At 41.3% G+C, this 12,604-nt stretch overlaps 1 protein-coding gene across 6 annotated transcripts in view; it reads left to right on the plus strand.

Moving 5' to 3' along the window:
• Positions 1–12,604, plus strand: part of NBEA (neurobeachin) — a 1,788,010-nt gene that overhangs the window by 818,909 nt on the left and 956,497 nt on the right. The gene's annotated exons all lie outside the window — the stretch shown is intronic.

Consider the following 12,604-nt stretch of genomic DNA (forward strand, 5'->3'; position numbering starts at 1 on the left):
TGTTGGCTTCCGCCTCACATTGAGCTAGTTATTTTTATTGAACAATGGTGCCTTCAGTGAAGTGCACTTTTAAAGTGAACTGAAAAGTCTTCAAGTAGCAGCTGCACTTAAAAATGAGCCAGATTAGAGTAATTGGAAGGAAGTGGGACATGATTGGCATTATGTGTTCCGTTCCTTGTGCACAGTAGCTGCTGTGTATATAGGCTGCTGAAGTGGCTTCCTTTCACAAAGCAACTTTGTGGGCGGAGAAACGTCAAGATTTGCTTCACAGCCATTTTTCATTATGAGCCCTGCAGCCCCTACATTATTATATATGAAATACACATTGCGACTTTCCTCTATGCACCTTTATTTGTTCAATTCTTTTTGTAGATCAACACGCTACGATTCCCTATATAAGAAACCTGTGTACATGTCACCTATGTGCAGCATAGTGCCCCGCTACAGTTCTGTGCTGCCCTTCTGTGTCCTTGAAAGCTTTACCCGAGAAGTGAAAGTGACAGAGCACATTTATTTCCTCGTTTTGTAGTGGTCTCTTTCCCCAGTGTGTTGGAAAGCATTTTTGTCATGTGCAGTGTTTGGAAAACAACTTTCCCCACTGAAATAAGCAATCGGCCCACTTAAGTAAAAAGCTCCTATTGAATTAATTAACAAATAGATAATGTGCCTTTCTGTTTTCAGGAAGTGGCAGTAACAACAAAAAGCAGTGGTACAGTGGTGGCAGGTGCACCATTATAATAAGCCTATAGACCCCTGTACAATATTCAAGTTATTATGTAGGTCTGATAACGTTGGTTTAACTTTCCTATCCTAGCTATTTCCCTCTTAGCCCCCCATGTTTAACGGCTCCGCCTCCTATATTTGCACGTTGTCGTTTTCAGCCATTATCACAAACGCCTTGAATATACATCCATCTTCCTTAAATGTGCATGTGTCCATTTGTCTTTTTATCCAATGTATGCATGGTTTGCTGCCGTTTATCCACCTTCCTCCCCTATAGCATGTATCTGCCTGCTGTTATTACCCACACTGCCTTGCATGCGATGTGGCCCTTCCTCTGCCTGTAGGGAGCACACGAGTAACACACCGTTCCTTCCTACTCAGCGTTGACATCATTCATCTCTGAAGGCTGGCCCTTCTGCTGCTGTGTCTCTTCTCTTTACAGTTACCACCAGCCCACCTCCCTCTGTTCAGACATTGCTCATACAAAAGGGGAACACAAATGCCCCTGCAGCTTAGCTCCCAGAAAGAGTCAGTCTGTAAGATGTATGTATATGATACGTAGAATATGTATGTGCTTCAATATGTCTGCCCTCATGAATGCCCCATCCTCTGACACGTTTCGGATGACACGAATCTAGAATAGTGGTCAGGCTGCTTGAATTATTAAACAATAATAATGTATTTTTTATGATAGAATGCAATGCTGTTATGTGTTTTTCTGCAGTTGTTCGACAAAGGTCTTAAAAAGGTGATTCACATTATTTTATTTCCATCTGCCTATTGTGTTTTTAAATAACTGCTCTTGTCAATAATACTTTAACAGGATGTTAAGACTTTATCCGTTCACACCTTCGTTTAAGGATACTTCAAAAAGTGAAATGTACTAATTGCAAAGGTTGGGTAAAACAAAATGTCCCGCAGAGGACAGTGTTTGGTTTAACAGTTTAAATCCTCTGTTGGGCTTTCTCCTTATTCAGTGAAATTGCAGTGAACTCAGAGGATTCTTTTAAACATGTCGAAATTGGGTAAGTGATAGAATAGACCGAATAAAAAGCGGGTTATCTAAATAAGATCATTAACCACCACAAGGGCAGCCCTAACCACCTGAACCAGGGGCAATCAATATTTAATCCAAACAGTGGTTCAAAGTGTTTGAGAAATTGCAATTGCACAAACAAATACTAACAATGAACAATTAAGACAAAAACCACATCAGTGCACACATAAAAGTGCAAAAATAGAGAAACGGCCCATAAAGGAAAAATCTAGAAAAACATACAAAATGTATTCAATAAAAATTATATAATATCATAGAGCTCAGAGGTATAAGCTGGTACATATAACGTTTGATAAAATACAAAACCAGACAGGTGGCAAACAAAAAGAGGTTACATAGAAGAAGGAGTTTCAGAGCAACACTGAAACTACAACAAACAAAACAATGTGTCCTCCATTAATTGCGGCCACAATTGCGCCGACGACGTTTCGACCTTTGTTATAAATACACGGTCATCTTCAGGACATAAAATTTAGCTGAGCATCCCAACAGACAGTTTCCAATCACATAAAAGAACGAGCATAGCAATTGTCAATGCATAGGACAAAATATTTTTTTTAAAAGACGAGTAGTTGAAAGCTATTTTTTATTCAACTCCAGTTATTCGGTTACCTCTGAGACTGCTTAGAGTGAATCAGGCAGAGTTAGCCACGGGGTAGGAGAGCACTTTTCCTCTATGCTCCTCTATGCTCCCTTCGTGCAGAAAGTTAGGCTTCCAAATTAACTCTATGATATTTTATAATTTTTATTGAATACATTTTATATTTTTTTCTAGATTTTTCCTTTATGGGCTGTTTCTCTATTTTTGCACTTTTATGTGTGCATTGATGTGTTTTTTGTCTTAATTAATTGTTCATTGTTCGTATTTGTTTGTGCAATTGCAATTTCTCAAACACTTTGAACCACTGTTTGGATTAAATATCTAAATAAGAAGCACTGAATGCAGTGTTCATCCTGTTATAGATTTTTTCTCTTATATACTGGACTTTGGTACACTCAGAATGCCACAGAACCAGTGCAGACCAGAGCCAGGTGATCCACTGGCTTCTCCCCAGTGTGCCAGATCCTCTTCGGTGAGAATGATTTTCAAAACAGCCAATGGCACGGCTCTCGGCATCTTGGAGGTGACCCTTTCCTATCCATGTCTGGCCGGATGAGCTATGAATGGATAATCTCTATGGCAGCTACAGCAAGACACAGCCTACCTTTAGTTATCGCTCAGATTCAAGGTACAAGCAGAAAATTGACATTTTCTATGAGGAAAGAACACTTTTTGGCTTCAGAAATTCAAGATCGAACTTCAGAAAAGTGGCACACATTATGAGGTGCATGTCACTTTCAACAACAGATTTTGAACCAAAGAGTATTGTTGCTCATGCAAGCTTGGTATAACTTTTTCAATCTATCAATCACTCAGCATTTGTAAAGCACACTGTCACCCCTAGGAGTTTCAGGGCGCTGTGACGCTGTCGAAGAACCATGTCTTGAGTCTCTTTCTGAAGTCCGCAGCGAGGCGGCCGTAAGGAGCTGCAGGGAGAGGTTGTTCTAGGTGTTGTCTGCCATGTAGGAGAAGGAGGTTCCGCCGCTGCGGGTACGGTGGATGCAGGGAAGTGAGGACGGATGAAGAAAAGTGTAGGTGTCTAGCAGGTTGGTGGAAGTTCAAGCGATGGTTGAGATAGGCAGGTCCTAGATCATGGGGGGCTTTGTAGGCATGTGTGAGGATCTTGAACTGGCATCTTTCCTGGATTGGGAGCCAGTGGAGTTCTCTCAGGTAGGGGGTGATGTAGGTTCTTATTACTTGGTACAACTTATCAACGTTGATGAGATGAAACAATATCTAGGCTCTTCTATTTTGATGTTTTTTCAGCTCACATAGCTATGGTGCTGTATTGAGTGAAAGGCAGACATGTATCAGATTGGGACTGCCATGGATATATTCTATCTGTCGCGTTTGATGCTGATGAGTGCAGTGAAGCTTTTGGGCTTTGAGAACTAATCAAAAGTGGGTAATATTATACAACATAAAAAATGATGAGCTAATTTAGGTGTATCATTTGGATGAAAAGAGTGGAATATTTAGTGATTAATGGTTTTAGAATGTGGAATTCATTTCCTACATTTTATGTTTTTGTATTTTTCGTGACACTTCCTTAATAAATAATGCATCAGGGTGCCGTATATTTTGTCTGCAAACAGGTGTGCTCGAAGGGAAGAAACCCTACAGAGCTGGCGGGAGCACTTATCTGGAAAACAGCAATGTTTTCTAAATGCAATTCAACGACTTAATCAAATTAATGACGGGCACGCACACAGATGAAACTGATTAACTAAGTTTACTTTTCGTAGTCAGAGTGCACGTTGGCAACATTGCCAAATGTGAACATTGTCAAATTCACATTGTATATTTAGTCTGCACATAAATGCTGTGACACACTCGGTTTCCATAATTGGTTTAATGCCAATGATATACTCTGCAATTCTTGTGTAGATACCACGTGGGTCAGTGGCAGTGGAGAGCGTCTGCTCAGTGTGGACTTATACCCGAGTGCAACCACGGAGAACATTGTGTTGCCAGTGCTGAAATGGACAAGATGGTGGCCGTCACGTTTTGTCCTTGATCTCCCCTAACTTGCACACTGGAACTGCAATCTTTGGCAGAGCGCACAGCAGTTTTTCATATTATTGCGTGTGCTCCCAGTAGGCAGGGCCGGACTGGCTGTAGCGGGCACCGGGCATTTCTCTGGTGGGCCACCAGGGTGGGGACTGGTTCTGGAACCCTGGGCATAGCTGCAATATCCCCCCCGTAACAAATGCTGCAGCGGTGAGACAGGAGTGGAGCTTCCAACTAGCCCCCCCACCCCCGGGGGCCTGCCGAGCTGTCTGCCAGGGCCAGTGTAGGTTCCTAGTCCAGCCGTGCCAGTAGGACCAGTTGTCAGGAAGTGCTGATTTAGTGTCTATTGCCTATAGACGTTGATATGGTCTTGCAACTTGTCTTAGTTGCATGAAATTCAAGAGTCACTCTGTTGTGTTACCTTGAAATATACATTTCCAGACCAGGAGGATCATTCTACCTTGTACCTGATGCAACCACAGTCCGTGGTGTCTTGCATAATCAACCTTCCTTTTTATTCACCCCTGCCTCTCATTTTCTTCTGTCGCCCCAGGCAGCCTTGTGCTTTTGCAGGCCTTCAGTGCATTTCTTTGCTGCTCCTCCCCAGTGCACTCAGCCTGAAAACATTAATGAAGCTTTATGGCTCAAACAGGTTCAAGTTCGAGAAGCTCAGAACTCAGGGCTTATCTGATTGTCACCGTCACCAATGCCAGTGCGCACCCTATCAAAATCTGAGCACTTACATTGTGCACTCTCACCAACAGTTTTGATTCCCCCCCCCACCCCCCCAATCCCTCATACAAGCCTGGAAAACGGTGGTATCTAGAAGGTGGTGACCTGGATTCCAGATTGAGCCTCAACCTAAGGATAATGTAGTAATCCATAGAATTCAAAGAAAATATTTAAAGCCAATTAACTGGACACCCTTTATCAATCTAGCTCTGTCTTTTTCTGGTCACAGACCAGTTGACTGACACCAAGTCCGATTGGTATGATTTAGCTTCCAAAGATACAACAGCCATTCTCCCTTCACCATGGTCGCTATTGATACTGATTTCTAAAAATTAATTCAAACAAAGACAATAAGTAGAGAAAAGAATAAAATGAATGATTTTACACTGTGAATAGTTAAATTACGAGTGAATTAGAAGGTAACGCTCGACTGAGAAACAGATCATAAATTTGTAGACTATCCCTATGTCCATTATTAAAGAGTCAGTATTTCCTTGATACTATCCCATATATCAGATTTCTTCCGTTAACCTTGCCGAGTCACATATATCCATTTCATCAAGGCCACAAAACATGTGTATTGGATCGAATGCATGACTCAGCACACCACCAAAGCTGCAGAGTATGGCCCAGAACAACTCCAGAGGTCTCCAAAGTTCAGAAAGCCGAGAGCTGCGATCAGAATTGTGAAAGTTTGTTTTTCCAATGGAGACCAAGAAAGAGGTCATGCTTCCTGTCAGTATCAAAGATGACAGGCCTCACCACATCAGTAAGTTCCACCAATGGTTAAAATGCCGCCACCTTCTTGAAACCACCACCGCCATTCAGTACTGCTAAAACTGAATATTGGTGACAGACTGCCTAGGTAAAGATATTTGATGATTTCATTGATGCAATAGAAAAAGCAATAACAAGAAGATTATCAAGTACCTTTAAGAATCTTGCTGAAGAAGGTGTAAAAGAAGTTATAAAGAAAATGTTGCGAGCTGAAGAAATTACATACAGTCAAATCAAAGCAGCCTTGAATCTCAAGTTAAATCCAATGCCGAATGTAGATTAGGAAAGGTAAATCTTCAGTCAAGAACAACAGAAAGCTGATGAGACCATCAACGAATTTGATGAGAGACTGGATTTGCCCATCAAACACTGTAGGTTCAATAAATTTAATGATAAGAAAGCTATACGCCTCAGAGTGACTGACAGATGCTTGTCAGATTCATTCTGATGGTGAATACTGGGAGAAACTCTTAGTCTGCAGCGAGTTCTCATGCATGGCGAGCTGAAGAGCATGCTGATCGACTAGCTGCGACATGGAGGCTGGAGGTGCCCAGTGTGAGTTAGTCATGAATGTGAAAAGAAATCCAAAGCACAAGGCCAAGGGCACAGAGTGATTTCTCCATAGAAAAAGAAATTGTGCTTCAGGTGTGGATTTTCGTTTCCACATGAAGATAAATGTCCCGACATTGTGCAGATCTTTAGGGGCTGTGGAATGGAGGACCATTTTGTAATGGTCTGCAAGGTGAAGGAAAAGTAAGCGCATCACGGACTGAAGACAAAATGGCCACCCGAACGTTCCAGAGGCACGCCTATAAGGCCAAGCGACCACATCATCTGAGGCAAATCGACATCTAGCGAAGTCGATCGACATCTAAATCATCACAGAACAGTTCTTCAGTATCAATGCCAAGTGAAACGGAAGAAGATGGTTGTGCCATGTCGATGTTTACCTCAGAAAAACTTGCGCATGTTGGACAGGCCGCATGTGACAAAACATACCGGTACAAGAAAAGTCGACACGAGAAACACCAAAGTCATTCAAATATTGTCCAAAAATCACACTAAAAGTCAATGGTTGCTCAATACCTTTCATTATCGAGAGTGGTACGTCAATAAATATTATGCCTGTCCAGAAATATAATGAACTGACTCCATTGCCCGGACTTACGCCATCAGAAACTAAAGTGTATACGTACCCTCTATCAACGCCACTAAAAAGTCAAGGTTCATTTGTAGCCACCATGAAACACAAGAAAACAAAAGCACCCATTCATGTACTTTAAGGTACGGCGTCAAACATCTGTTTACTCCGCTTCAGCACAGCTGCTGATATGGAACTGATATCAGTGAACTGTGAAATAGTAAGTCAATTTCATTTGTTGTTTCATTGGGTGGGAAAACTCAAGACTATGAAACTCCCATTACACATTAATGAGGACGTCTGTCCTATTGCTCAAACACACAGACTAATTGCCTTTCATATATCAAGAAGCTGTTGAAAACGAACTTGAATCCTTACTCAAACATGATATCATTAAGTGTTCTACTGGTCCAACATCATGGATTTCTCCCATAGTGGTAGAACCCAAAAAAGACAGTGAAGGAGCTGTAGGCATCTGCGTGGATATGTGTCAAGCGAACAAGGTAATCGAAAGAGAACAACATCCAGGTCTGCACATTGCCGACAATACACAATTAAATGGTGCGAAGGTTCTCTCGCCTTGCTCTGAATAAAGGATATTATCGGTTGGAACTCACGGAGAATTGCAGGTACATTATAACTTTTTCCACACATGTTGGTCTGTTCCGTTACAAAATGCTACATTGCAGTGTCATCAGCTGCAGAGCTGTTTCAAGATGTAATTCAAAGTATCATACAGCCTGTCTTAAATGCTTTCAATTATAGTGATGACATATTGGTTTTCGGAGCTATAGAGAAGGAGCACGATAAAGCTCTCACGCAGGTGTGTTGATTGCTCGCTAATGCAGTTTTGACTTTGAATGCTGAGAAATGTGAGTTCCATAAGACAAAGTTAACATTCTTTGGCCATAGCTTTTCTGATGAGGGCATGACCACCGATCCAGCTAAAGTGCAATTGTTGTCAACTGCCAGTCCCCCACAAGATGTCTCCATGTTGTGTTCATTCCTTGGAACGGTCTGCTATTGTTCATGATATATACTAGACTATGCCACTGCACCATTGAGAGACTTGACGAAAAAGAAGGTTTCTTTTCATTGGTCACAAGAATGCAAGCAAAGCTATTGAGAACCCTATTGAAAGGGCATCATTTGATCCAAAGCTTCATACTGATGTTGTTGTTGACGCCTACCCTGTCGGGTAAACCACCATCCTTGCACAGCACAGAGGACACCCAAATGCTCAAAGACATATTGTGGCAAATTCAAGCCAAAGTTTGTCCTAAACCAAACATGCTTAATCACAACCTAAGAAAGAAAGCTTAGCAGTGGTGTGGGCTTTTGAACATTTCCAAGTATTCTTGTATGGGAAGCCCTTCAAACTTGTGACAGATGATCAAGCATTGTTGACCATCTTTGGCAATCCAAAGGCAAACATTCCTTCTCACATTCAACGTTGGGGTCTGCGATTGCAAGAATACAGCTACACCATCATGCATCGTCCAGGGAAAGATCAAAACCCTGCCTGCTACTTCTCACAAGTGCCTCTACAGTGCCTTGGCACCCCTTCAAAGACGTCTGAAACATACATATATTTCATTGTGAAATAAAGCACCCCAGCTGCCATTTCATTGGAACAAATTGTCACTGCCACGAGTCAAGATAGTGACATGCGAAAACTGAAAAACATTATTACACATCAGTCTTTGTACCAGCACCCTCAACCTCTTACCAGTGACATTGAATACCAGAAGTTTAAAAATGTCGAAGGTGAACTGTCCGTTACTCAAGTAGGCAGAGGTTTCAAGAATTGTCATTCTGGAGAGTCTGCGACGACAGATAATTGAAGTGGCCAATGAAGGACATCATAGAATTATTGACACCAAACGAGCTCTCTGAGACTGAGTCTGGTTTCCACATCTTGATGAGAGAGATAAAAGAGAATTTAAAGCCTGTCATCTATGCAACTGGCTGTCACGAAAACCACTCAACACACCTTAAACATGTCAGAGTTGCCCACGCATGCATGGGAAAGAATTGTAATTGACTTCTTTGGTCCTTTTGACAACGGACTTCACCTGATGGTGACCGTTGATGAATACTCCTGTTTTCCATTGATAGAAGATCTCTCATCTATCATTCAAGAAAGAGTCATCAAGAGATTAAACTGCATCTTTGCGATATGGGGTGTTCCTGTGATCTTAAAATCTGGCACCGGCTCACTTTTCAACAGTGGAGAATTCAAGAACTTTCTCAATCATTTTAATGTGAAGCATCAGAAGGGACAAAACAAATAGCGCACCCACGATAGGGTGAATTCCCCTGGGCACAATCCAAACACTGTGTGGGGTCTAATTCAAGTTTATTCAAAATAACAAAAGTAATCCAAAATTTGTGGTTACATGTCTTGTGTATTTCTTATTCTTTTCTCAAAATGATATCAATTTCAATTTCAGTCCATAATTCCAAGTTGGCAACAGAATCATCTCGCCCTTCATCAGGGGAATAATCTATGACATAAACAAAATGAAATACAATGAGGTAAGGCCAATATGCAATTGACCATTAGCGAGCCAATATGTTGAAAGTATGAGAAAAATATGCGTGCATTAATGAACATGCAACAAATGTTACTGGGTGGTTCCCCATGGATACACATGCCACGTTGTCGGCAAATTAATAATATTTAAACGAGTGAGCGTGTAACTCCAAACGTGGGAAAATTACACAACATAATGAAAATTACCCCTGATGAAGGGCGAAATGCATTGGGATACTTAAAACTCAGAAGGATGTATTAATGCATTTTGGATGATTCTGTTGCCAACTTGGAATTATGGATTGAAATTGAAATTCAGATCATTTTGAGAAAAGAATAAGACATACACAAGACATGTAACCACAAATTTTAGATTTCTTTCGTTATTTTGAATGAACTTGAATTAGACCACTCACAGGCTTTGGATTGTGCCCAGGGGGACTCGCCCTATGGTGGGCATGCTATTCGTTTTGTTTGTTCTTTCAGGCTCTTGACCAGAGACCGATACCTCGGGCTCACATCAAAAAACCTTTAATCACAAAAGATCTTTCATTGAACACTTTGTTTTGAACATAGTTGTGTGCGTACATCAACCTTTTGAAGCATCAGAAGAGCACACCTCTTTGGCCACAGGCCAGTGGTCTTGTTGAACGTTTCATGAGTACTCTTAAGAAAGGTTTCCAGCATGCTGTACTAGAAAAGCTCAACCTTAAAACCATCTTAAATTCGACTCTTTGAGCTTACCGTTTGACCCCTCACTCGACCACAGGTGAAAGCCCTGCAACCTTGATGTTCGGGAGAGCCATAACGACCAAGTTACCACACTGGACCAACAAAAGATCAAATACTGAGGAAGAAATCCGCATGACAGACTTGGATCTTAAAAGAAAAATGAAGGTCTATGCAGACAAGAGTCGACATGCAAAATATGTTACGTTCACTAGAGGAGATCGAGTGCTTGTTCGTCAACATAGAAAACGAAAGTCTGATGCTCCTTTCGATGCTGAACCATTTCATGATGTGACCAAAAAAGGACACATGGTGACTGCCAGCGTCCTGGGAAGTCCGTTACATGAGATTCCTTGCATTTCCGATATGTGACTCATTGCTCGTCAGGCTCTGATGTCAATGCAGAGACTGGGTCTGAAAGGACCAGTGAAGACCCCTGACTGCTGCTGTTCCTACATCATTAACACAGATCATGTACACTTCTACTGCCTATCTCCAGTTCTTGAAGACACGGTCAGGACATGTGATCAAACTGTCATTAAGACTCATTGAAGATGTATGATTGTATATGTATTTGTAAAATTTGTTTACATTTTTTATTTAACAGAGGGTAAATTTTGTATTGTGCGAGTTTGCAATGAGGGAACCCTTGTGGCTCCTGCTGGACTCCGTAGAACTGTGAAGTAAGCGTTAGAGCTTAGTGAAGTGAATGCAGGTTTAGAATGCTGAGTTCACAGTTACACCCAGAAGAATAAAGACGTGTTATACTAAGCTCCATGTGTGGCGTAGTCATTGCTGAATACCAGGGCTAAGGAGGACGCTACACTTTCCAGGGCTTTCCCCTTAGCCTTTTCTAGTTTGGGGATTGGGTGTGCCTTGGCTACTTTGACAATCTGAGAGCTGTCTCCAGAGACTGCCGGGAAACTTGATACACCTGGTAAGTGAAAGTTTGTTGCCTTGCATGTGTATTCCTGTTGCTCCACCTGTGTTTTCTGGTATAAAACAGAAACATTTGCGCATTTCCTAAGTCCTTGTGGATGGCCTCTTTCTTGAGCCCTTCACTTTGGACCCACGGTCACTGTTTACTTGTTCAGGTTGTTCTCAGTTTTGCAGTGACAAGCATCAATTGCTTCAAGGATCTTCACGGTGTAGGCCACTTTCCTTTTGATGTCTTGAGTCATTGTTACAACACATGCAGAATGGTCAACGCATTTGATACCCCATCCTCCTCTATCATTTCACAGCTTGTTGCAGACACATTCTTCCTGGGTTTCGGAGAGCCTATCTTGTCTAAAAAAAAAAGATACAACACTGCCCGTGTTTTTCCCCATCTTGCTCTGCCCCCTGTGGGGAAATGCACAGTGAGCATCGGTTCGTACCTCTGGAAATAGGATCATGCTAGAAGTCTTGCTTCCGCCTTCCTTTTCCATTCTGATTAACACGTCAGTGACATCTGAGGTCAACGTGATGACCTCATGCCAACATGCTGCCATTTTGATTTGGGCAAGTTGCACTGGGAGCTTCCGCTTGTGCTGATAGTTAGCGCGACTATTACAGCTTGGGTAGGTCACACTGAGAGAATCTGTTCGCATTAATTTTGTCCATTTTGTCAGCGTGTCATAGTCAAGTCACTCTGGGAGCCTCTGTTTGAGCTGACATTTTCTATTAAAAAATATTATGCTGGGATTTTCTGCTCGCATTTCTTAAAATACTTTTTCTAATTTTCACTGAGTACAAAGCTTCCTTCTCTGCATTAGAGAACGTGAACATACTTTTCATTGGATTAAACAAATCTTCATGATTGTGCTTCTATAAACTCATAGGAGTGAACAATTTTTTAAATCTTTCTTTAAAAGATTAATTGTTACATAATTTTCTGCACCGGGCTATTGCACCATTTAGTAGTCAAAATGTATGTCACTCAAAATTTAAACCTATCTCCTCCACTACCATTTTACTTAAACATGAAGAACCAAATATGCAGTGGGAGGAATGGAAAGATTTCTTATTAAACTGTATTTCAACTTTTGAGAATGAGGATTTTACAGCAGAAAGAAAAAATACAATATTATTGCATTGCATAGATCTGGGTTGGTTGAAAATTTACAATAGAATGAAACAGAAACCTAGGCAAGGAGGCAATGTTTTGACACATTTTGAAGCTTACTTTCCCCCTACAGTCTGTGTTTCAATAGAGAATTACACAGTTTTTCAACATAAACAAGGAATGCAAGAAAATCTTGAAGATTATGTATCTGTTTTGAGGAAGTTAGTAATTTCTTGTAGATTTGGGACTTT

The sequence above is a fragment of the Triturus cristatus genome, chromosome 8 (genome assembly GCF_964204655.1).
Source record: "Triturus cristatus chromosome 8, aTriCri1.1, whole genome shotgun sequence".
NCBI lineage: Eukaryota > Metazoa > Chordata > Amphibia > Caudata > Salamandridae > Triturus > Triturus cristatus.